The 25,440-nt window shown below is 36.9% G+C and overlaps 1 long non-coding RNA gene across 3 annotated transcripts in view; it reads right to left on the minus strand.

Moving 5' to 3' along the window:
• Positions 1 to 18,961: 18,961 nt before the first annotated feature.
• LOC136014314 (uncharacterized) overlaps positions 18,962 to 25,440 on the minus strand; it is an 84,475-nt gene continuing 77,996 nt past the window's right edge. For 2 of the 3 annotated variants that reach the window (XR_010612625.1, XR_010612626.1), the window contains 2 exons: positions 20,064 to 20,137; positions 18,962 to 19,534 (listed from right to left, as the gene is read on the minus strand). This is a non-coding gene — a long non-coding RNA (uncharacterized LOC136014314). The remainder of the gene's footprint in view (positions 19,535 to 20,063; positions 20,138 to 25,440) is intronic. The other variant, XR_010612627.1, reaches the window with a different exon arrangement.

Here is a 25,440-nt window from a genome sequence, read left to right on the forward strand (position 1 = left end):
AGTCTGCCTTTCTGTTTCTAGAGCAGAATACTCAGTACTGACAGTCTGGCTAAATACCAGCCTAGCAGGAGGGGAACCTGCTTAATTGCCTGAATTCTGGCTTCATAAAACAGTTTTCACACCTTAAGCTGGACTAGTTCACATCTGTGGCTGTCAGGCTTCTGGCTTGCAAATGAAGAAATCATCTGCTCCTGTTCCTTAAAGAATACCCAGGGGTACCAAGCCTCATGCATAAAGTCAAAACATACAATCTGATTTCCATACAGAATAACATATTTTGTTAACAAGAACTTCTCTAAATTACTCTACTTAGCTTTTTTATAATTTTTTTTTTATACACAAAAGATACCACAACATCGTGCTGAGGAGGATTTAAATCAGACTTCTAGTTAAAATTGAGATCACACCACTTTTGTACCCAATCTAATCGTAATCTTAATTATGTCATCTGGGCCCATTCAGACCTTCTAACTCCATTTTGAGTGACATGTTGAGTAATTTTATTTTTTTAATAAACAGAAGGTATTATGAAAAGCCTGACTCATGGCAACATATACCCCAAAAACTGCCAAGTAAAAATCCTGCTTTTTAAACCCACACATCAGCTCAGTTGAGAGGTGTGGGAAAGAAGAACCTTGTTGCTGTATAAGGAACAGATTATTTTATCCCCATACAACTTTCCTCTTTAAACACAGACTTCAGTCAAGGTAAATCAATTTCTTTACAGTAAACATGACTGTTAAATAACTACCAGCTTGAGGTTTTTTAAAAAAGAAAAAAGTGAAAGTTCTTACAAATCATAAAATCGAATATTCTTTGAAAAGGAAAAAAAAAAAAAAAACCAAAAAACCAAACAAGCTGCATGGCCCACTTTACCTTGTCCCATATAAATTATTTTTCAAATAAAAGACTCTGTACACACTTCTGCATTTAAAAGATACTATTTTATTCAAAGAATATGAAGGATTGTAAATTAGTCCCTTAAATAATAAAAAGTACTGGACAACAAGTTCTTTCTACTTTAGAGTGTAAATCAAATCTGTCACTGGGAAAGCTGAATGTCTTCCATAAAAAATCAATATCAATACCAAAATCCTCACAGATTTTATAGCATTTTCATACTGATCTGCTTTGACATCAACATTTTGCCTGTACATTATTAATTCAACTGTTTATGCCTATTGGTGATACAATCTTTAATTAGGTAATCACCCAGCATTTTTCAACATGATCCACAAAATTGCTGGCTCTCTTTTCACGAGCAGCTAATCAATATTTCCTTCTATGCTCCCATTTATTGTGTAGTTCTGACCTTATTTACTCCAGAGTCTGTACAGTAGGCAGAATAATATTTATTTCTCAATAGACTTCTTTGTGATACTGCTGTCACTAGATTAGAGCTCAGAGGTAAATAATTCATCTTTGTGGTACCTCAGTAGTTAAAACCTTTGGAGAATTAAGACCTGGGGAACAACATTTGTCTAGTAGGATCTGAAAGTCTTTTGCTCCTGAATATCCTTCTGGCCCATGCTTTTGGACTTTTATCAAAACCACGGAATGGGAAAAAATGGAGGACTGGCACATGTCTAGGTCCCATTCAAAGTGGAAGCCATGCCTCTGGAACTGAGAGCTGAAAAGATTTTTTGTGTTCCACAGTTTAAACTTGACCAGAGACAGAAGGTCTGACATTTGCCTCGATTTTATGCGTAACAAATGTAGTAAGACATTTCTGTAGCTATTCCAAATTTTGCAGCATTTCACCAAAGCAGCTCACCTGGATAATAGTTCACATTAAAACAGAATGATAAAAAATGTGAAGGGGTTCACTGTCTTGGAAGATGGGAAATGCAACTTTAGGATGCTCAGATCTTCCTCTTGTACACAGCTTGAGCCCCTAGATTTTCACATCAAAAAACTATGACATAACCATCATCACTGTTTGAAGATAAAAAGTTCTGTCCTCTGAAACCAAAGGCAACTTCAGGGAGCCACAGTAAAATAAATAGTAGGTAAGTACATGCCAAACGGAGCTTCAGAATTAACAAAAGTGGAAGCTATGAGGAAAACCATGATGCTGTCTAATTTTAAGTTGTTGTGTTTTAAGATGTTCAACTGTGTATGAGATTTCAGAACAGAAATTAATAAAATTATTAAAAAGACATTTTAAGTGTTTTTCCATTCAGCAGAGCCCAGTGTGAAACAGATGAGACACAAATATGTACCTGTGTGTGCCCTTATTACTGTTGCCATGAAGAGCAGGATGCCTTCAGATACGAGTAACAAGTAGTGGGAACATACGCTTCTCCTCATCTGCCTCTACAAAGTTCCAGACTGCTTTCACATCCTCTTACACAGCTTTGGGAAGATAGAGGTCTTGGGCTAATGCCCTGAATACTAGGCATTTCTTAGTCACACAGAGCAACCGGAAAAATAAAGGATATTTATTAGACCTTCACCGAGAATTTCAATACCTTCCTAACATTGAGTTTCCAATTCTGAAATGTACATAGAAAGAAGTTTGAAATGTTTTCTAAAATTTGTACCATCTCGTATTACCCCTGTTTCGTGTTGCTTTTTTAATTTGGCAGTTTAATCATGGAATTTCAGAAGGTAAAGGTCGGGGGTTCATGTATGTGCTTCATTTACTTTGCAGTGCTAGTTCTAAATGGTCAGCAACAATTTTTATCCAATGACTAACAACTAAAAACCTAGGGGAAGTAAAAATACCCACCAAAGTTCACAGAGGAATTTAGACCTTAGTTTAGCAGCTCTAGCCACTGTGACATTCTTTTAGTGTGAAAAACTTCGTTTCCCACTTACACACCAAGAAGTACATCTTATTGATTTTCCACAGCAGAAGTAGAAGGAAATGAAGGTCTAGAAGGAAAATAAATTCTTATATGACCATGTATGCTGCACGTGGTACTCCCAGATTTTCAGACAGTTGGCTTATACAGACCACCATCTCCACAGAATGTTAAACATGAAGCTTTCTGCTATAGGGATAAAGGGGGTAGAAGCAATGAAGCTACAGTTTATGCACAGGTTATCTCTAGTTTAGCAAGAAATCAAATAATTGTACATTTGAATTCTTCTACTCTGAATCTACTTTGCTCTGAAAACAAACCATTAGAAGTCAGTTTTCTTTCTCCTTATTCTCACAACTTGACAGACTGAAGAAAATGAAAGACCGAAAATCTGTCCTTTTTCCCTTCCTCTTTTTCTTTTTCAATTTCTTCTATAAAAGGAAAAAATGAAAGCCCAATAAATATAGCTGAGAGAATGATGCCTGAGTTGTTGCTACACTGCACATATTCTTATAGCCTTCTAAATCGTAAAATGTTAACAGCAAAACTAAATCTTGACATGTTGATAGCTAAAACCATACTGCAATATGGCACATCAATTGCCTGTTATGTTTTTGAGGACCAAAAAATATTCTCTCCTGTACTATTAACATAAATCAAACTGGTTAAATCACTTTAATACTCCAGGTGCCTTTTTTTTTCCCTCAGATGGCACAATGGTTGATGTCAGTGCTAGTGGCAGAGGGGGGAGCAAAGAAGGGGGGAAAGGGAAATCAGATAGACTGTAGATTTGCAGAAGGGTTCTGTACACAAATCAAGCTCAATAAGCTTGTCAGATGAACATTTCACATTAAACAAAATAATAACCTGTCACATGATTTTAAACGGCTTCTTTTCTTTATTATTTTTTTCCTTTTTTCCCTACCCCGGGTTTCTGAAGAGCAATGAAGGGCTGTAAGTACAGTACCACAGCTGCATTTCTCAAATTCAGAGCAAATATTTGAAAGCCTCCATACCCCTGGTTCCTTCCAGATGTTGATTTTGACAGGAGAAAAAGTACCAGGTTTATCCAAAATTTCAGCAAACAAACAAACAAAATAATAAATATCTAGTTCCACAGGTCTGGAAAATTACTGTGCACAAATAACATTTCCTGATCCATCAGAAATATATGAATTAACATAAAATAAATAGAAAAAACACAACACACCCAATTGACATTTGACTGCTTTGGATGTTGGGGGGCCTTAAGTAATCAAGTTAGGACCTCAGCATCCTCTCTGCTAACCACCAGTAACTGTTTTCTCTCAAAGCAGCTCTATCCAATCTCTAATAAATACTTAAGTCTCTGGTGGTGGCAAAAGCTCATACCGGAATGCCTTCACTTAGAGAGGGAATGAAGCTCATAAAATCTGAGGGTTCATTCAAGGTAATCTGTCTATGAACTTGTTTTTTCATAAGAAGTTCTGTTTCATGGGCTGACTCAATTACAGATCACTAAAATTATAATTAATGGTAATGGACTGACTAGACCTCATTTGTCTGGTGGGTGCACAGTCCACCTGATGCCCATTCTTATACCAAGGTTCGCTGCTGTGTTCAAACATGATTATACAGGCTAGCAGCTGAGAGATCTAGGTTCATTTTTGTCATTGTTTATATATAATCATGACTTTTGCTTTAACATCTGTTCTTCAGTTACTCCTGACTGTAAAGAAAAGGCAAACAAAATGCAAAGTATGTAAATCCCTTCAAGTTTTGTGCATAGGGGAGTCCTAGCTGTATGTACAGAGTATTAGCTGATTCATTCTCCAGTATAATTAGGTTGCTTGTAGCTAATTCTCTTTGTATCATGATGTATTACAAAACTGTTATTAAAGACTATATTTCTGAATTCCTTTAAGAAATTAGATTCTGGTTCTGTTCATACTGAATTTGATGGCAAATTTCCCATTAAATTCTTTGGTTCAGGATCACAGCTTAATGAGTATAATTCTTGGAGTCTGCTCTTGGTATAACAAAGAGTTTTCATTATCCTGCAGTCTTTGTTCGTTGCAATATTCAGGATATAGTCAATATATCATTAAAGGAAACTTGTTAAATGTGTAACTACATTCAGAATGACTTAGAATAAGATTTTAGTATGAGAGATACTGTAACAGAAATAGTGCAGATTTGTACATGAAGAACTCAGATACAGAACTATTTGTTGAAAGAGTACCTAAAGTCCCCAATCTTTCTTGTCTAGAAATTGCATTCATAATCGACAGCTCATTAACAACTCATTATGGGTACCGAATATTGCACAAACAGATGCAGTGCAGCAAAGGAGACAAAACCTGAATTCATGAAAGGGAAAACAGGGAGATATTTTTCAGTTAAAGAGTATGGCTTCATTAATGGCATTTGGATTCTTTTTTCTGCATTTGAATTTCTACAAACAGATCTAGTGATAGCTACCACTTCTCAGTACCTGAGGAAAAATATGTGTGGTATATGTAGGTAATGGAGCAGCTGTATAACCATGCAGTGCCTGCTTTCCACAGACTACAAAATTTAGGAATTACAAATTAGTCAAATTCTACTAAAGTGGATATAAAGCTAACCCTTTAAGATACTGAGTAACCCTTTCAGTATCATCTGTGGAATGAGCTCCGTAGCCTTCATAGCGCAGCCTAGGAAATATTACTGCTTCTTTATACCACCAGTCCTCAGGAAGTTACAGTGACACTCATCACATTGCCATTTGACCTGCATCTTTATTCAACCACCTATCAATCAACTGTGTTTTCATTATTCTATTTCATGGGAAAGTGAGTACCAAAGGAAAACTTATCTTTCAAGTTCATGAGATCACACACAGACTGATAGCTCCAGGGGAGAAAGCTAACGCATCTTTCCCATGCTCTAGTATCATTTCAAAGGAGGTATTGGTACTGCAAATACACTGACAGCTTTGAATTACACAGTTCCACAATCATTTATCAGTACAATAAAATCAATGACTCCTGCCAGACAGTAATACTGATACTTCAGATTATTAAAATTAGGAAACATATTGTTCACCTGCAGTAGTATAAGTAACAGAAAAGTATGAAATAGTCAAAGCAGACCATTTAAAAAAAATAGGAATTAGTACCGAAAAATACTATGAAACGAAAAAGTTCTATTCCTATTTACAAGCAAAAGAATAAGGAATTTATAAGAATTATCCATGTTCAGTGTCTTAGATTATATTTTTATTTCACTACACTTTATGGCAAGGTCTGTTTTGTATAAGAAAAAATGAGAATTGATGCTTTCTTATTTTCTTTTCCTCAAGGGAAAGCCTAGCGCTTGATTGTGTTATACTCTGCAGGTGGAGCTTCAGTCAACACAGAGCTCTGCAAGAAGTACTGCTTGAAGACTGCTCGCATTAATCTGTGTTGCAGGTTCAACTGCTTTGTGTTATCTCTAATGGTTCCAGGTCAGAGCCCATCATCACCTCCTCACTGAGAAGGAGGCTACAGGCCAACAGATCGAGTTACTATCCATCCCTTCATATCCTCTCTCCTCTGCATCCCTCTTTCCCATTCCTCTCAAACTCTTTTCAAGGCCAGGTTTGATGAAGCCCTGGTTGAGATGGTTTAGGGGGAGGTGTCCCTGCCCATGGCAGGGAGGTTGGAACTAGATGATCTTAAGGTCCTTTCCAACCCTAACTATTCTATGATTCCATGATTCTATATGACATTTGGGCCTGCAGAAATTACAAACTTGAGTGTGTATCGTTTTTTCTGTGTGAATTTCTGCATGGATTTATCCTCCTAGATTTGAAGAACTTCCTTGATTTTCCCTCTGCCAGATCTAGCTTTCTACTGACCTCAGCAAAGAGCAAAAATTCATAACTGAGCATCATCATGCCAAAACTGGAAAAATTAATACCAGTTCAAAGGCTTCTAAAAGGTTCTTTTGCCTCCTGTTTAAAAGATGTAACATGCATTCTCTAAAGCATGTGCCAAGACAGGTGAAAGGATCCCAAGAAAGCTAGACAAACCTAAATTAATCAGGAAAATATTTAAATCATTACTTTTAGCACCGAGGTGTAGAAAGAAAAGTGAAACTGAAGATCTCTCTGCATGACTATCTGTTGAAATCTACTTAATTTCAAGAATGAATATTCAAATGTACAAATACTGTTTCACACGGAGAATTTGAGATCTTTCAGAGAAGGAGAAAGATTCTACTTTGCACTCTTTAAAAGCTTATATCCATGGATCGTGCATGTACTGACAAATGTAACTTCAAGATTAACATAGTAGAAGACAGAGAGACTCAAAATGACAAGGCTGGAAGATGAGCTAAAGGTGATGGCATCTACATTTCATTTATTTAAGATTCTGTAATGGCATTACTTATAACATCAGTTTTCAAAAGCGTGACTGACACTCAGACAATGGGAGCTAGACAGCCAGCATCACTGAGAATGCCCTCTGGTGATGACTCCAGTACCTTTATGAGGGCTCCAGAACAATTCATGGCCATGCCTATTGCAACAAAACTCACATTACATTGCAGTCACATGTCACAGCATTAACAGATAATGAATCCTAGGTGTAAAACTGTGGAAGACCATATAGAGTATGATTTCACTGGCGGCAGGATGTACATGATTTTTTTTTTTTTTTAATTCAGGGGAAATTAAAAAAAAAACACAAGTAACTTTATGTACAACGCTTAAACTTCATTTATTTTAATGAATCCTGGGTGTCACATTGTAATTGGTGTGAAAATGGAGAATGACCGTCAGTAGGAACTAAACCTTTGATGCATGTCAGTCTGGCCATACAATGAATTGGAAAAGTTTTGATTTTTCCCTGCCAAGGTTCTCAACAGTAGATATTTATGAAAAATGTGAATACATTTTTTTGAACTATCAACTAAAAATCATTAATACTTTGGATCATCCCAAAAAACCATGAAGATGTATGCACTTGCTGCTGAAAAAGTTTATTGGTGAAATTCCCTGAAAAGTGCAACAGCAAAAAGTGACGTTGATAATTTTTAATTATCATGAGACAAAATTATCTCATGATAATTTTAATTGAGAAATGAGAGCATTAATTTCTTTTACCTTAATACCCCAAAATTCCTCACTTACTCTAAAAAATCTTTGCAAGCAGATGTCTGTGCAGACATTCATGTGTTTTCCAGCTAAGTTTAGGTTAGCATTTCTTTTCTAAACTGCTATCTTCAGTGATAACCAAAGCTAATAAGTCATTCTTATATATGTATTCTAGGCTGAAGTTTAGAAAACCAATTTGAATCTAAAATGAGCACAAGTCTTTTATCAAATTTGTCTAAGTATTTTTCATTTTCAGTAAGCAATTTTTTTGTTGATTCCTGATGCAACATACATGAAATCAAGAGGTGAAGACAAGGAAACCCAGGTACTTTTTATTCTGAATAGAAATTGCCTATTTTTCTCTACCTTTTCAAAGCTTTGCTAGTCAGGAATACCCAAAGACAATTCTTCTTGACCAGTGGTAAACTAAGTATCTCTTCAAAGTCTTTACATCTAGTATAGCGGCTTTTTCTGAAAGACAGGTTGTTGAAAATTGCATAATCATTACCAGGTGACATTAAATGGCCTTGTTATATACTAGGTCAGATTAATTATTCTTTCTGGCTTTCAAAATCTAATCAACACAGGAATGAGGGGCAAAAGTTATATATATTTTTTCATTTATGATTTTTATGTTTATAGAGTGTTGACCATCCTATATTACAATAGAAACTGAAATTGCTTAATATTTTGCAGAAGTTGTGGACCTTGAGAGACCAAAATATCAGAAGTTCTGCATTTACCTCTATCTGTCACACAGTGTTAGACTGCTTAATTTGTAATAATTAAAACACACTATAGTGGAAATAAGAAAATATTATCCAAAAACTTGTTCTAGGTTTTGTTTTAAATACTTTCTTTCTAACAGAAAGTTGATTTCTGATTCAGTTAGATTCAGTTTAATAATTGTCTTTAAGGCTTTATTCTGAGCCCTCTTAGATCAGTGGAACCCTTTTATGTCAGTAGTTGTAAAAAAAATGCTCAGATGTTGTTTCAAAAAGTAAAATGTAACACATTATTTAAAGAGACACTCTTTGGGACAGGAGAGTGTCCAAGCACAGGCAGTGTCTCCAAAACACCCTGTCTCCAACCAGTGATCTTGTAAATTAGCAGAATGCAGCTCAGTCGTCATAACTGCATCAAGACACACAGATAACATCACACTGTAGCTTATAGTATGTCAGAAGAAATTTTTTAAAGACACTCTGCTTCATCCCAAGAAATAGTCAATTAGTCTACAAACTGCAGAAATGAGATATGAAACTAAGTTAATGATCTGTCAAAACCTGTAAGGAAATATGACACTATGCATCAAAATGTGAAGCTGTGATTACTTTCTGTAGCTATGCTCTTTGATAAAACTGCAGATGAGTAATTCACTGTTGACTGTAAAAATACCTTATCATATTTACTAGCACAGCAGGGCAGATGTATTTAGCAGGCATGTGAGTATGGAAAACAAAGAGAAAAGGATACTGCTCAGAATATTTTTAATGTTCAAGTCATTTATGGAAAAAATAATAGTTTCAAAATTCAGAAAAAAACCCAACCTTGTCTTTCCCCACCCCTGAAGTAGGAAGAGGCTTGGCCCCTCTCACTTTTGTATCGTTACGGAAGTGACATGTTCGTTCAGCTGAGCGTAAGCCACAAGCCCTACACTCTGACAATATCTGTCCTCAGAGGCAGGTTTTCCCACTCTGAGCAAGCTGTCACTTCAAAGTCCATCTCTCCTACAAGCCCCTGTCAGCAGTCAACATACACTTTACCAGCCTACAGAAAGATGCATTATTTTAATTAACCACCCTGCAACAACCAGAAAGCTACCTTCCTTCAAGGACTAAATTGATCTAGCAAATGTCCCCTTCTCTACCTTGAGGTACCACAAATAGACCACTGAAATTGCCAAAGGTATCCAATTGAAAATACAATTGAAACAGACGGGGAAAAAAGGCAGAAAACTCAACATTTGCCCTTCTTTCTGAACTCATCAGTGGAAGTAACTCCACAGAAAACAGTTTGTATTTCATTTACCTCTTATGTCTCCTCATTCCCACCACCGCACACACAAGCATGCTACAAACGGATGTTATAATTTTAAAAATATCCCGATTTTTTTTTTTTTAATCTACCATTTCTTTATTTGGTAAGGAGGAATCAGAATTTTCCTTGCCCTTAATTATTTGACTGGATGCCACTTAACTGGCAAATAAAAATGGAGAATGATATTCCCTACAAAACACAGAAACTCTGCTAGATGTCTTTAAGGAAATTATTTTTGTTCATTAGCTTATACAGGTACTGAAATGCTTAATACAGTTATTTTTATAAATTTATAAAATATATTCTCAAATAACTGATTTGTTCTACTTGTATTACTACATTGCAATGACACAGTGCTCTTTATAGGAATATATTAGCAAAGAAGAAGTTTATGACATTTTTTTAAATGCACTCAGAATAAAGGATTTCCTCTGAATCAGTTTGACTTATCTTGAGGAAACCAACTCCTCAGGATACAAGTAAGTACCTGTATGAGAAGTCTCGCAGAAAACAGTGTATTCAGGGAGTTAGAGATTTTGAACAAGCCATGTCTGCTATACTGGGCCTTCTGTGTAAGGCTTGAGAAACCTGTGTGTTAGCTTGAGTGACCATAGTGTAAGCTCAGACATATAATAGTGTAAGGGACTGTGCTAGAATACCCTGGGTATGAGCTGTTCCTGGATACATTTCCTAGGTACGTGTAGCTAAATATGCTCTGCTGGGTATTAAGAAAGAAATAACATTCCTACCTGTCAAGATTCTTCAAGGATCTTAGCTTGAGAATCCAAAAGGAAAGCTACATCCATTTGAGGGAATAATAAACACACTTACTTAAGCAGTCCCAGTTATTTTGACTTAGCCAAGACCCAGACACGTACATCTAAATAATGATTCCGCTTCTCAAAACAGGACTAAAGCAGCAATTTTCATGCTGTAGGAGTGTGCATTGCTTGATAGCTACAGACATACTAGATATACTGGTTCATCTATAGTAGATATACTGGTACATTCTAGCTACACTAGATGTTCATCAGGTCTTACACCTTCTTTTGTGTCCTATTTTTGTCTGGGATAGAGTCAATTTTCTTCCTAGCAGCTGGTGCAGTGCTGTGTCTTGTCTTCAGTCTGAAAATAACGCTGATAACACACTGATATTTTAGTTGTTGCTGAGTAGCATTTACCCTGGGCAAGGACCTTTTAGTCTGTGCCATTGAGGAGGGGCATGAGAAGCCAGGGGGGAGCAGAGATAGGACACCTGACCCAAACTAGCCAAAGAGGTATTCCATACCACAGCACGTCATGTCCAGTATATAAATTTTGGTCCCCCAGAAGGGACTGATCGCTCCTCAGCCCAGGCTGGGTATTTCTCAGCGGGTGGTGAGCAGTTGTATTGTGCATAATTTTTGTCTATTGGATTTTGTTTCTCTTTTATTTCTTTTATTTCTTGCTCTCTTTTTGTTGTCTCCCTTTTCATTACATGAAAATATATTATATATATATATGAAAATATATATATACAATATATGTATATATATGATATATATATATGATAATATATATATACATGAAAATATATTATATGCGGGTTTTTTATTTCAATTTTTAAACTGTTTTTACCTCAACCCACAGGTTTCATGGTACTTGTTTGCTAGCTGGGGTTAAACCACAACACTTTGAGATGAACATGGGCCAATATTTTTGCAGTGAGTTGAGGCCTAACTTTCCTAATGTGTTTCTTTTCTAACATACATTATTATATGTTAAAAAAAAGTCTAATGATGGATTTTGTGCTTAGTTGCAAACTTTCCAAGTACGAAGGCTCAAGATTCTTGTTCTAAAATCACGCTTATGTTTACAAAAATATCTTCTGCTGTCTAATGGAGAGCTATGAGTCTCAGGAAGTGAGAGACTGATGATGAATAGTACTTCTCCACAGTCTTCAGGAAAGGATGTTCAAACAGCTAGCTTTGCCTGGGCTGTGGCATCTAGTCAGAACTTTGACTTGCCCAGGTGCCACAAACAGTTTCCAGAGAAACCTCCACGTATCCTTTTGTCTGAAGAAACACTGAACACCAGTTGAGATGGCTGGAAGAGGGTCTTCAAGTCCTATTCCCATACGCAGCTGGATGCATAATATCAGATGCCATCAGAGGTCTTTCTTTTAGTAAAGGATCACCCTAGAAATACATATGTTCATGTGCAAGTGAGTTTGTCTTGAATTTCCTCCCTCTCCAGTGACTCTTGGATTTACTAGCTGATGATTCAGCAAAACTTGACTAAGGAGTGGAGAAAGACATATATTCCAATAAATTAGGTGGGCTTGAAGGTTGTGTTGCATTATCACATCATGCCATAGTACAGATTCTGACAATATGGATACACATATAGGAGAAACTGAAATGAACTTCAACACCAAGAACCCCTCTGTTAGAGCTCCCACCATTTGACACACAAAATAAGAAAAAAGAACACAAAACAAACCTGCAGAATGAGTTTTACAGATTTGTTACTACAAGAACTATTTGTTTCTTTTAGTATTCCATGGCATTTTTTGTATTTCAAGGTCTGTGGCCCCTCCTCTCTATTAAAGTGGTAGGATATTAATTCTAGACAGACTATAGATCATTTCCTTTCTGAAGCTGTTAAATATCTTTTCAAATTAAACATTAATCATGAACTCGAAAAATTATTTCAAGGGAAAAATATTTTTGCTGGCTTTTACACCTCGCTTCCTCCCTTCAAAGGAAAGAAAAATTTGCTCTCTGGAATATCAGTCCTGGAATAAGAGATACACTGATGAATCTGCAACAACATTAACTATGAATTTCTGTCCCTGTATGTTCCAGTTTAAACATTTACTCACAGTTACTTTATCAAGAAAAGGAAAACAGTTCATTTCTAGATTCAGTGAAACAAACTGTATAACCCAAAGTTAATAAAATAAGATCAAATTTTCATTCCAAAATAGAAAAAAAAATAGAGATCCCTTTGAACTACAAATACAAAAGTATGACTGGGGCAAAACAGTTTGCCTTTTCCATATCTCCTCTGTGACCTTCCAACAGACAACTAATAATAAACTGACACAATTTTGCTGCTAGATTTTATAATGTCTCATACAGATTAATACAGATTCAACATACCTTCACATTCTTCCTATTACAGATTCAACATACCTTCACATTCTTCCTATTTAATGACACAAAAAAAGATTCCCCTACTTGTCATTTAAAATGATGGCATCTATTTTGATCAGTTAAGAAAAGGTGATTTGAAACCTTTCTGGGCCACACACCCACCCCTACCTGCAGGGATGGTGTCTGATTTCAGGAGCATTACATTAATTGGGAATATGTAATCAATACTAGCCACTAGCTGTTTACAGGTCATGCTTCAAAGAAAATTGCACAGAATATTCGTAAACAAATATTATGATTTCATCTTTTAAAGCCATTGCAAATTTCATTTTTTCAAATATTTTTAAAACATGTGAGAACAAATCCAGCTATTCAGAAGAACACAACCCCATACAGTAACATACCTACAAAATATTGGTTTTAAGTGCTGAGCTGAGATATGCTAGATCTGGATCATTTGTTGCACACATCAACTGTTGAGAGGAAGCCAAAGATTCTAGCATTTTACCCATTTTTAAGTAATGTTTGCTCTTTTTTAGATTGTTCAAATTAGAGGAAAGGATTTCCAGTAGAGAACATTATGCTTTCTTAAATTGAAAGAATTGTAAGATTAGTTGAAGCTACATATAAGCTATACTGAAGTGCCTTTTCATACTTCTCAAGCACACTTTCCTGAGAAGAGGTTCATTACCTTCAACTTTCTGTGGATAGAGCTATATGGTCCCATCACTTTCAGACTGGAAATCCTGGCGGCAATATCTCATTTACTTCTTGTGTTCAACTGACAGACCCACCTGTGTTTGTCATCAATATACTTTTTCTTCCGAGAGACTATGACAGCAGACGAATTGAAGTGACCCCAAGCCAGCTTCTCCAAAACAAAGCATTATTCACTCAAACACAGAAAAAGGGCTTAAACAAACAAAAGACCCTTACCTCAGCTTTCATCTTCCCATCTGAGCCTTAGTAAATTCAGCTTTATTCTGCTACTTCCATCTCTAGGTTAGATGGCAGTAGGTGAGACAGTTGTTTTGTTTCAGCATGCTTATGTGCCCCTCGGAGTCAGTCATCACCTCACCCCTGTGCAGCTGCTGACAGCCCACTTAACCTCTCTCTTTCAATTGAATTAGCATCTGAAAAGTTTTTGTGTCCTGTTTGGGCCTGGAAAGGGTAAACTTGTCCACCAATCTGGTACCTTGCAGAGGCAATTTCCTATTCAGAGTTTTCCTATTGGTTCCCACAAGGACCTTGGACATTTTCTTCTGGTTCTGTCATTATTTCCTTTCATGTGGTTTTCTCTTTGCATTCAGACATGACAATAACAATCAGGGAAAGTGAGGTGCATAAGGTATTTGTTAAAAATATGCACAGCTCCCACACCATCCAAAGCAGTAGGAAGCAAACCGTAGTGGAGGTGACAGCCTCATTCTCTGTCATTGTTTCAGGGTTTAATTGGTCAAAAGAAAACTTTATTTCTTGTTCTTTAATGTCTTAAAATATATCTATTAGTAAGATGTTGATATACTAACATTTTTGATTCAACCTATAATATAGGTATGTCTTCTGTGAATTCTGAAGTAATAGCTGCAACAAATAGGTTTTAAGTAGGAAACTTTTCCATAAAATCAAACAGAAAAAATGTTTCTGAAACTAAGTGGAGCTGGACTACTGGTACCCTGATTCTTTCTAGGACAAACACAGGTGGAAATCACCCTTACCTACCCACATCCCAGCTTCAGCTACTCAGAGAACCTCAAGAACCTCTTCACTCTCCTTCATACTGTGCTATACACAAAAGGGTTTGCCTGTTGACTGTGCGGTTTCCCGAGAGAGGTACCAAGATCCTCATGTGAGCACTATTTTACAATGTGCTGGAAAAGGTACCTGGAATTCAGTATGGAGAATAAAATCTCTCTAGTGGATGATGGACTAGACTATCAGTTATAGTATGATCCATTTTACATCCAGCATTTCTCATTCTGTTCAGAGAAATAAGGGTAAGTGGCTTAACATGGTGAGCTCTGGTGTTACTTGTATTATAGTTTTTTGCTATTCAGACATGAAGGGTGGACCTTGTTATTTTCCCTAATTTAAAATACCAATCCTTTCCTTACATTGGCCTGTAGGTGCTAAATCAAAGTGGGTCACAGCCAGCAGAGGACTGGAACCATCTAGTTGTGCAAGCTTTCCATCTCCTTTCTTTTGTGTAGTCAGATCAGATATGTGGTGAGTTTGGCTGCCATAACTACAAGCTGGGCATGTAGCAAACTGTTTAGAAAATACACATCATTAAAGAATTTGAAAAACAACTAATTGCTTAATGTACAGTAAGCTGCAATTACTTTTATCATGTATACATAGTTACTAAATTAATTGAACATATTTGAAGGCAATTCGAAGCAAACCTTTCTCACTGCACTTTATTGTTAGATTACCACATGCCACTACGTAAGCTTTCTACCATCCTAGAACCGCTACAAAAGAGACCACAGCTCCTTGGAGCACATTTAGTGGCCTTCCTGAGAGAAGCCTTAGTGACACCTTAAGATTCCCTCCATATTTTCTGTGAGAAAAGGGGGCAGAGCAGCAGGAACCACCATTGCTGACTAGGAATCTAGTTTGCAGGTATTCAGTTAGGAATGTGGCTGCCTCAAAAAGATATATTCTGTCCAAAACTCCCATCAGAGACCGATGCACTGAAAGCTGCTCAGGAATACAATAATGAGGACATTATAGCTGCCCAGTGTTTGGAATACTTCGGTAAAATCTGCAGATGTGACTGGTACCAACATGAGCGCATTACCCTCATCTGAGCAGCCTACTCTGTTGAATATGAAGCACTGCATGGCAACATCAGTCTTCCTTGATAATGTTTCTGAATGAAAGTGACCACAGGGCATATTATTACATTATCTGGGAGGCTTTGGTGTTGTGCTTTGGTCATTTTGCTCTATCTCCACTTATTAAACAGAATGGTCCCTGAAGTTTGATGTTCAGCGAGAGGAAGGAAAAGCATACCACAAGCTTACATTTGCAAATTCTACCTGCACAGGGACAGTAGGCTGAAGTAATTTCTGCCATTTGGTGTAAGGCTTTTCAAAACCCATATGTAGTATTTGTTTACTTTTCCAACCAGACAGTCTTTGCCAGGAGAAACAGACAATCTGGTAACTGGAAGCAGATCTGACAGTGACTCAAAGCCTAAACTGTGAAAGCAAAAATACTTCCTGTGGTTAAACAAAATATTATTGCTGTTGATATACAATGCACATCAATTATTAACAGGTGCTATCTCAATGCAGTAAGAACTACAATGGCCATTGCACCTATGTTAAAACCTGAGTGCTAGAGTTTGAATATAAATAGAAAACAAAACCCACTAAATTTCTGTTAGAATCCGCATGTATACTTTTCAAGTATTTGGAAACAGTGTGATGTTATAAGCATGAGTGTGAAAAAGGTGAGGCAGAATATACCTGTTAAAAACTGAGGAGTGACAGAGTCCATTCAATTCAGAGTCAGAACAAGACTTATTATTACACTTTGTAAATGGTTGCTACCCCTTCCATTTAAGGACAGACAGTTTGCAAATGGCTGCTATCCCTTCCATTTAAGGCCAAATATTCCCAGCAAGCTATCCAGCTGTGTTTTGATACATAAATTCCAGGAGAAAAAACAACAAAATAAAAAAAAAAAAAACAAAACAAACAAAAAAAACCACCCCAAAAAAACAACGAAAAAACAACAAACCCATATCCTCTTTATACTGTATTTTCACGTTGTCAGACCTGAAAGATTAAGAAAGTTCACAACAGTCTGTTTAAACCTGTCCATAAGACAATGTTTATTTCTTAAACATACTTGAGTATCCTTGAGGATCTTGACTTATAGATTGTTACATCAAGGCTATATCTATACTATTAAACTAAAGAGTGCCAAGGCCCATTCCCTGGCCCTGCGGTCAATAGCATAGTCTGGACCCTTCTGTTCTGTAGCTTCTTATCAGGAATGGTCCATGGTCTGTGCTAATTCCCAGCACTGTCCCCAGAAGTTTCTTGAAAGAGTACAAGTTGGCTGAACCCTCCAAAAAGGCTTTTTCTAGCAGCGTCTCCACACAGAATATTTTCTTCCAGTGCCTATACCCAAATCCTAATACTTTTCAGTGTAATACAATAAGCCTAGCTTGAAAGTCCAGGATTTGTTTTGTTTTGCTTTGCTAGTAGTTGTACATTTAACTCAATCTCTTGTTCAAATAGGGAAAAGTATCATTAACCCTGTTAGATGTTTTCCTTTCTGAAGATTATGAGCTTGGTGTAGCAGCTGTGTCTGAGCTGATCTGTAAGATGACACTTCAGTACATCGTGAGCATTAAATTCCTTGGCTATCCATATTGATTAGCTTGAAGGCACACTGTTCCCTTCCCTAAAGAGTGAGTGGAAAAATTTAAAATACAGTCCTTCTCCTGGGAAATTTTCCAGTGCTTGAGCTGTGCTTAAAACATACACCACACCAACACTGTCACAAACACGTTATAGCTCGGCAGCAGTAGCTATCTAATCTGACATTTGGAAATCTGCAGCTGCATGTAACCCCATTTCCTGGGCTGCTCTGCTGCCATGATAACCTGCACACATCAAAGAGATGCTGACCGCAGCAAAGAGGAACCCCTCACTAACAAAGTGTGCCTCTATGAACACTCACAGTCTTGGGTAGAGATCAGCCCCAACAGATCAGCATAGCTGTCTAATCCATCTCCCACTTTTACAGATGGGATGTTGTGTCCCAACTCTGTCACTGCCAGCTGAACACCAAGCGGCTTTGTCAAAGTCTGCTTGGGCCTGAGAAGATGTCAAACAATGACTGAAAATTTCTGACCAGGTATACCCGCTTGTCTTAGCAGTAACCAGCTCTTTTCAGCTCATCCTGCTCCACCTAATCCTTCACAAATATGGGACTGATGAGCCTCAAGTCCAAATAGTCATCACTTCTATTCTGCCAGTCTGCGGAAGTACCTGAAAGATTTTTGGTGAGGATAAAAAACACCTCCAGTGCAGCATGAAACAGACTGTTCTCACACTTCTGTAACCTCCAGTTTCCTCTACAGTTCAGTTACTATCTACAAATTCCCAGGCCAGTTTAAACCAACCTACTTCTCTTCTACAGGCCTTCCAAAACTCATTTATTAGCTTCTGTGAAGTTTTGCACTTGAAGTTTGCTTCTTAGAAAGGACCAGCAGCAAAAATCAGGTACCAGACTCTTAGGTACCTTAGAGTTGTGTTGGAGGCAGATGGAAGAAAATATCTGGCATTACTTATTATAATTGCATTAATATGCAGTTATAATATGCAGATAACATGCATTACTTGTTATCACTGATTAAATGCTCCCTGTGCTTTCTGATATGGCCCTTACATGGCTCATTCAGTTATTCATCTAGGGTACAAGCACGGTGGAAACATAACAATTCGCCAAATGAAACATGAAGAAGAACATTTGGACAGTTTTAAAGGTGAACAAACATCTTCATATCAATAATAATAATAATAATACTTTTACAAAAAGACTATGCGTGGTGAATAAAAGGGGTCATATTTACTGCTGAGCTGAACTGTCACCAGACAACTGTAAACTTTCATCATTACTGGCCTAAATATGGTACCTCTTTGAAACACATCACAAGCCTTTTCCAGATATTTCTAGTCCATTTCTAGTTTATTTCCCTTTTTAACTGTCAGTCTGCAGAAAAGCTGAAAGAAGCATCCACTAAAGTCGTTTCCTTTTACTACCAAATACATAAAGGACAAGTAGCCTGAGGCTTAATATTTTTCAAGCTTTTATTTCTTTTTTCTCAGTTTAGAAATAGTACATGTCATTTCTGTGGCAATTCAGAAGCAAATGGTCCCGAGCTCAAACTGTGACTTTTCAGATTAGATCTACCAGTTAAAAATTTGTTGGGATAAAACGTAATTCATTGCAGTACAAGACAACCCAAACAGACAGAAGTGAGGATTCATTGACAAAGGGAAAGCAAATTCCAGAGATAAAAAAAATCCCAAACATGGCAATGTGTCAAAAGAAATGTCTTTATTTACAGCCCATACACCCGACTTTTTTCTTTAGTGACAAAGTATCAAAGGGATTATCCAAAAAGCAATCAGACAGCTGGGTTGTTCCATTTCTAAATGTTAGTTTCTCTTTTTAAAAAACACCATTGGTCAGCAGACAGAGAACAGAAACGCAGGGCCAAGAAACAAACAAACTGTAAGGGCCAGCTATAATGCATGGGCGGTTTCTTCTCTGATTCATGGCTTTATTTCTGCAGTCAGTGTCGAGCACCAGCCATGACTTAATAAACATTAATGGCTCCAGGTCCCTCGCAGCATGGATCTTCCTGGAGTATTTCACTAAGTGAGCAGGCATGGTAGGGAACACATAATGGTTTCCTATAACTGGAAATGAGTAAGGACAAATATGTTCATTTGTTAATTAAACGTTAGAGAAAAACTGAATAATTAAATGTGAGGTATTTGTTTGACAGGTCTATTCTTTTACCAATTGTCTTCTTGAGAACAATTATGTCCTCCTCAAATTCATTTTGTTCCAAAGGGTGGAATGACCATGAAAAATTCAGTCCATTCATTCATTATTTTACTACTAAATAAGGATTATCTTTCTTTCAGGTTTATTTGTTGGGTTAAGATAAATGGAGTAAGTAGGCAAACTCTTTCTATATAAAGGCTTTTATGCCTGAAAATTTTAGACACTAATGTCATGAGACACATCAAGCACAGGAATTTAAGATCCTCTCTACCATTAAATATATCATTCTGGAACTGAAAATTTGGAAAACAGGGAGGTTACTAAAAATTTACTATCAACGTAAAAAACTCACCCAACTATCACAAAAATTACATCTTACAGTGTACAAAATTCTGAAAATTGACAAGAATATTTAGTATTGTTTTATAACCTGCGTACCTACTCTTTTGACATTCCCTGCTGGATACCCAGTTTTCCCTTGCTGCTCTGATGGGATTGACACCATTCAGATGCTGTGAGAAAAAAATAAATAGCATGTTTTAAAAACAATGGTTTATGAATGTAATACAAAAAAAAAAAAAAAAGTATCAGTCAGGACAGGTCAAGTACTTTTTAATTTGCTCAGTTAACCATAGTGCTGTGAGGGTAGCTATTCTAATAATATCATTGCCACTGTTGTAACCCAGGCCACTTCAGGCTAAATTACATAGCTGAACCTCAGAAAAATATCACACATCTGAAAGTTGTCAGCGGCTTACCATGCTGATCCTAGTAGATGAAAGCCTACTGAGATATGTGTTCATGAAATCTTAAAGCAAAATGTTATTTATATATCCATATTGACCAATGTGATCCTCACTGAAACACACTCATTTCACTGCTGAAGGTTAAAAACTACGTACAAGCACCCAAGCTGCTTCTGTCAGCACTTATCTTAGACTGTAAGGTTCATAAAAGTCCAAGATCATTAAATCAGATATAGGATAATGAAGGAGGGGGCCACAGTCTATTTTGCAGTGACAAATCAAGAGAGAATATTTGAATAAGAGTGCATCCAGTGGCCTCAAGAAAAGATATAATTAGAAGGGGTGAGGTGAATGTAAATATTGTGTACAATTGCCTGGCTGACAACTGCAGGAGCCAGCAGGAAGCATCTTAATCCAATAGACCCCTACCCCCTCTGTTTGAAAAGCAGATGGGGGTTAACCCAAAGGATTTCTCAAAACTTCAACATTAACTGCTATTACACATTTCAAAGTATTTATTACAGCACCACCTGCTAGTGCTACCAAATATACAGGGAATGTCAGCCTTTCCTAGCTTAAGTCCCTGCTCACAGGGCTTTTTTCATTACCATAAAACCAGGTTGAAGGCTCAAACTTGACAGCCAACAATCTCAGAGAGAGATTTTCTAAAGCATAAAGGACATTCAGACACTGGTAGATGTTTGGTAAGAATTGAACACATAACTGCACTTTTTACATTTGCAAATCTCTGCCTCATCTGCTTTTCCCTTATGCATTTTTAGGACACTTTGGTTCCCTGAAAGCACAGTATTAATTAAAAAAACCAAACCAAACCAAAACAGCAACAAAACAAAACTAAACTAAAAAAAAAAAAAAAAAAGCAAACAATAAATTATTTTAATAATTTTCTTATCTTGTTACTTTCATAAGCTCACATTGTGATTTTAATAGTCTCAGTATCCTCTTCACTTTCCTATTTGTAGAGCAAGAATTGAACAAAGATATGGACAAAGGTCAGTTTGGAAAATGGGGAAAAGACATTGGCTAAAAAGCATTCTGGTGATTTAGAAGTAAGTATATGGACAGTGACTGATATTGAGTAAATGGTACTTGCATTAATTGCATGAGCACACACAGCATAGCAATGAAAGTACTGCAAAGACTGATGTTTAAACAGACTAAAAAGTCTGCAAGGAAACAAGCATGTGATCTGTGAAGGTAAAAGCTAGGAACTGCTGCAAACTGGAGTGCTCTGTGACTTTTTTGGCTTTATTTCCTTTTCATGGAAGTGTGCAAAGGAACACAGATGCAGTATGAAACCCAAGGGTTGGAAAACACTGTCTTGTCCCACAACATAAACTTAATTTTCTGTTGATATATATAAGCAAGAACCTACAAAGATATATATGTATATAATACTGAAAGGATCTCACTTCCTTTGCTGGTATGGATTTACAGCTTCAAATAAAACAGAATGAAGTTCAGTACAGAGGAGTTACTTCAACTGTCTTCTATGTAAAACTAGTTCTTGGCAAGTGTTCTACATTTTAAGAGACAGTTTTAGTCTCACAATTTGTGAAATACTAGTAACTATATATAACAATGATATTTTTCATATAGGACCAGTGATCGCTTCAACAGAGCCCAGATAAAATTTGGAAACCTTGTGGGAACTGGTTTGTGTCCAGCAACTACTCTGGTCTTCCACAAAAGCATTTAGAGAAAAGAAAGGGACATGGTTGGAGATGATGCTTCAAGGCACTATACCAGGCGCTTACATCAATATATATGGCAGTAAAGTTCAGTAACAACAATGTGAGACTACTCAGATATTTCTTTCTTGCTATAAGAACCATATTCATATATTCAGTACTGGCAAAATATCAATTCTTAGAGGCCCTTACATGACACTGGACTTACTGGTGTGGAGTCTGAGATACACAGCAGAGTAAGATTTTACTACCTAAATGAAGTAGACAGATAATGGGTGAAAAAGACTAAAGAAAAGCAGAAAGGTGTCTCTTGTCAAAGGGATTTGTTCAGCTCATGACAAGCAAGTCTATATCTTCCCCTAGGTACTTTATTGACTGTCAAAGGCTAGAGCAGCTGCTCAGCACATGGCCTGATGTCTCAGAGAAGTGCCTAGGCATGAGTCTCCCTGCTTCTTCTGTGTGATCCAGAAGAGGGATACCTGGGAGAAAGATTTGACAGGCAGTAGTCTTCCTGCAAAATTACACAAGAGGATGACAGTAGAGGCAGTCCAATCAGCTGAGCTGTCTCCTGTTCTCCTGTCTAAAAGCAACTAGAAGAAAAAAGCATTTTGCAGCTGAAGAAGACCTAAGTATAATAAGTATTTTTGAAATGGAGCTGTCTGTCCCCATTCGGAAGTAATGAAGGTAACTTATTTCTACTATGTGCAAATGAGAAATTATATTTGAGACAGCCTGAGAATGAGGTTGAATTTGGATGTAAAAGTAGCTTGGAGTCAGGAGTGGGGAGCAGGCAACGCTCAAACAGATGAGTGGAATGATGGGACAGAATAATTGATGTTGAGAAAGCACAGGCAAGCTAGTCCATTCTTCCTGGAGCAGCTCTCATCTCAGTCTGTATGAGCAGAAGAGGCCTAAGTCTCCTCATTCCTCTACTGTCAGACAACATGACAGCAGAAAACCACCAGGAAAAAAAAAAAAAAAAAAGCACAACTTATCTTTTCATTCTGATGGTGAACTGGAACTGTATATTGGACAGACCCTCTCCTTGTTCATTGACAGTGTCAAAGACAAAGATGTCAAATGCCAGTACAAAAGCTAACAGGATTATAAAACCTTTCTTCTATATCAGGAGAAAAGAAACAGAAGTTGAGATAAAAGAGAATAAACCCTTTAAAACTATAACAGTGTGTGACCATAACTGCTTTTATATAAACCATCTATACACCATGTCAAAAATGAGGTGTGGAAAAGCAATTTTTTGGTTTTATACAAGATGAATAGTTCTGGCATCTTTAGCAAATGCAAGAAGAAAACCTCATCCTAAGTAACACCTCAGGAATTTGATTAAAATTTGGATTGAACATTAAGTACAGTGACCAAACCGTAACTCTTGCAACACTGTAGTACAGAGTGAGTGCTACCAAATCACGAAATGTGTATACACTTTCCCCTTTATATCTTCATTAAATAAGTTTTCTTAGTCCTGAAGTTTATTTCTGGGTCTCTCTTTCTAAATAATTCCACCTGTAAGTATGCCCATATTTCTTCTTCACAAGTGGGATTACATTTTGTAGGTCCTGTGTTAATTCATCCCAAGAGAGATCTGAAGTTTCCAGACAAGGTTACCAAATATCTTCCAAAAATGACAGCATTAAAGAGACTTTGAAAACTATCTTGCTCTACAAAACAGGCTAACAGACAACCCCTGAATGGCAACAGGGCAAACTTGAAGGACATTTAAGAGGCAAGAGCAGGGAAGAAGAGGGAACTGATTTCTGATGGAGATTGTGGAAGAGGTTTCAGAGTCATGTATTCTTTTTTTTTTGAGAAAATGAAAATGAAAATCCAGCACTGAACTTCTCCAGAGATCTGAGCAGAAGTAAATTACAGAAGCACAGAAGTACAGCAGAACAATACAAAATGCTGTTTCTTTTGCCTCCACTACCAATTTGTTTTTCTGCAAACGTGTGTCTTCAGCCACAGACAATTCCTGCTGGAGATGAGACCTTCGATAATTCATGTCTGTTCTAATTCAGGTGGGAGGACATAACTGTGGTGTGCTGTTAGCTCAGAGACCTGAAGAAAAATCTTTGTTCTCCATGGCTGCATCCTGCTTAAGCTCTTGAAGACCATTAAGAGTACTTTAAAACAATGATTTATGTGAGTCATACAGATATAACCACCTAGCAGGGTGAAGTTCAAAAATCTCTCTCCTAGCTCAGAAACTAAAATTGTCTTCTCAGTCTGTTTTGTTGTGTTTTTTTTTTCTTTTTGTAAACTTGAATAGGAATGTTGTATCATGTCACAGCTGCTAACAGGAAAACAAAATCTTCAATGAGGCTAACTGATACCTAAATTATATTCAATGCAGTGAGACTTAAAACAAATGAAAAATGCCTTCAACCCTTAACAAAGGCCAGTAGAAAATGAAAATGATCGGATAAAACAATAGAGTTATACATTCTTAATGCAGCAAAAGTTGGTGATGCAACTGCTGGAATAGCACAAAGCAAACTAGAAACCATTTGTAGATAAGAGAACAGAACCTAATGGATACTTTTAGTAAGCCTAAAAGCTGTTACCACTATAGTGCAAAGATAATGGTTTCTAACTCTACAATTCCTTGCAATGATTGTTTTGCCAATATATAGTATAAAAGAAACAAAGACTAATAATTGCTTGTCAGCACTGACGATGCATGACAGGCATCAAGCATGGGAAAGGGGAATGCCAGTTCACTGCTGTATGTGATAGTAACAGACTTCAGGCAGTTGATACTGTTCATTTCTGAAATTGTCTCTGGACTGTAAAGGAAAGGACATCTGAAGGTCACCGTAAACAAGCTGTTTGTGCCTACCTAGTTAAAATAAATTCAGGGACTCTCAATCACTGAGATAGTTTAAAATTGCACAAATTGTTGCAAATCTTACAATAGTAGATCTAGGCTCTGCTTACAGATCAGGTCCAAATGAAGTTCAGAAAGGCTGCAACAGAAACATTTTTTCCAGGAAAAGCATACATCTCAGAACCTTCCACCACAGAGAGGTGTCTAAATATAGGCTAATTACATAAAACGATATGCAGCACACAGATTCAAATTGTGGAGTTGACGCATAAAGGGAAGGAGTCACCAGATGAAACCTCATTATAAAAAAGGATGCACAGTGAAAGATAAATCATAGTTTATGACGATCCTTTGTTAACGAAATGAAATCATAGCAAAGTGGAAAAAGAAATGCTGATAATGCTCTTATTACCTATTTTCCTAGATATCATTCGAATCAAGCCTCTCAAGTGTAGATTCTTAAGGACTGATTTCTTTTGGAATCCACAAAGGCCTATTTTTGGAGTTTTTTT

Source organism: Lathamus discolor, chromosome 5 (genome assembly GCF_037157495.1).
Source record: "Lathamus discolor isolate bLatDis1 chromosome 5, bLatDis1.hap1, whole genome shotgun sequence".
Classification (NCBI taxonomy): domain Eukaryota; kingdom Metazoa; phylum Chordata; class Aves; order Psittaciformes; family Psittacidae; genus Lathamus; species Lathamus discolor.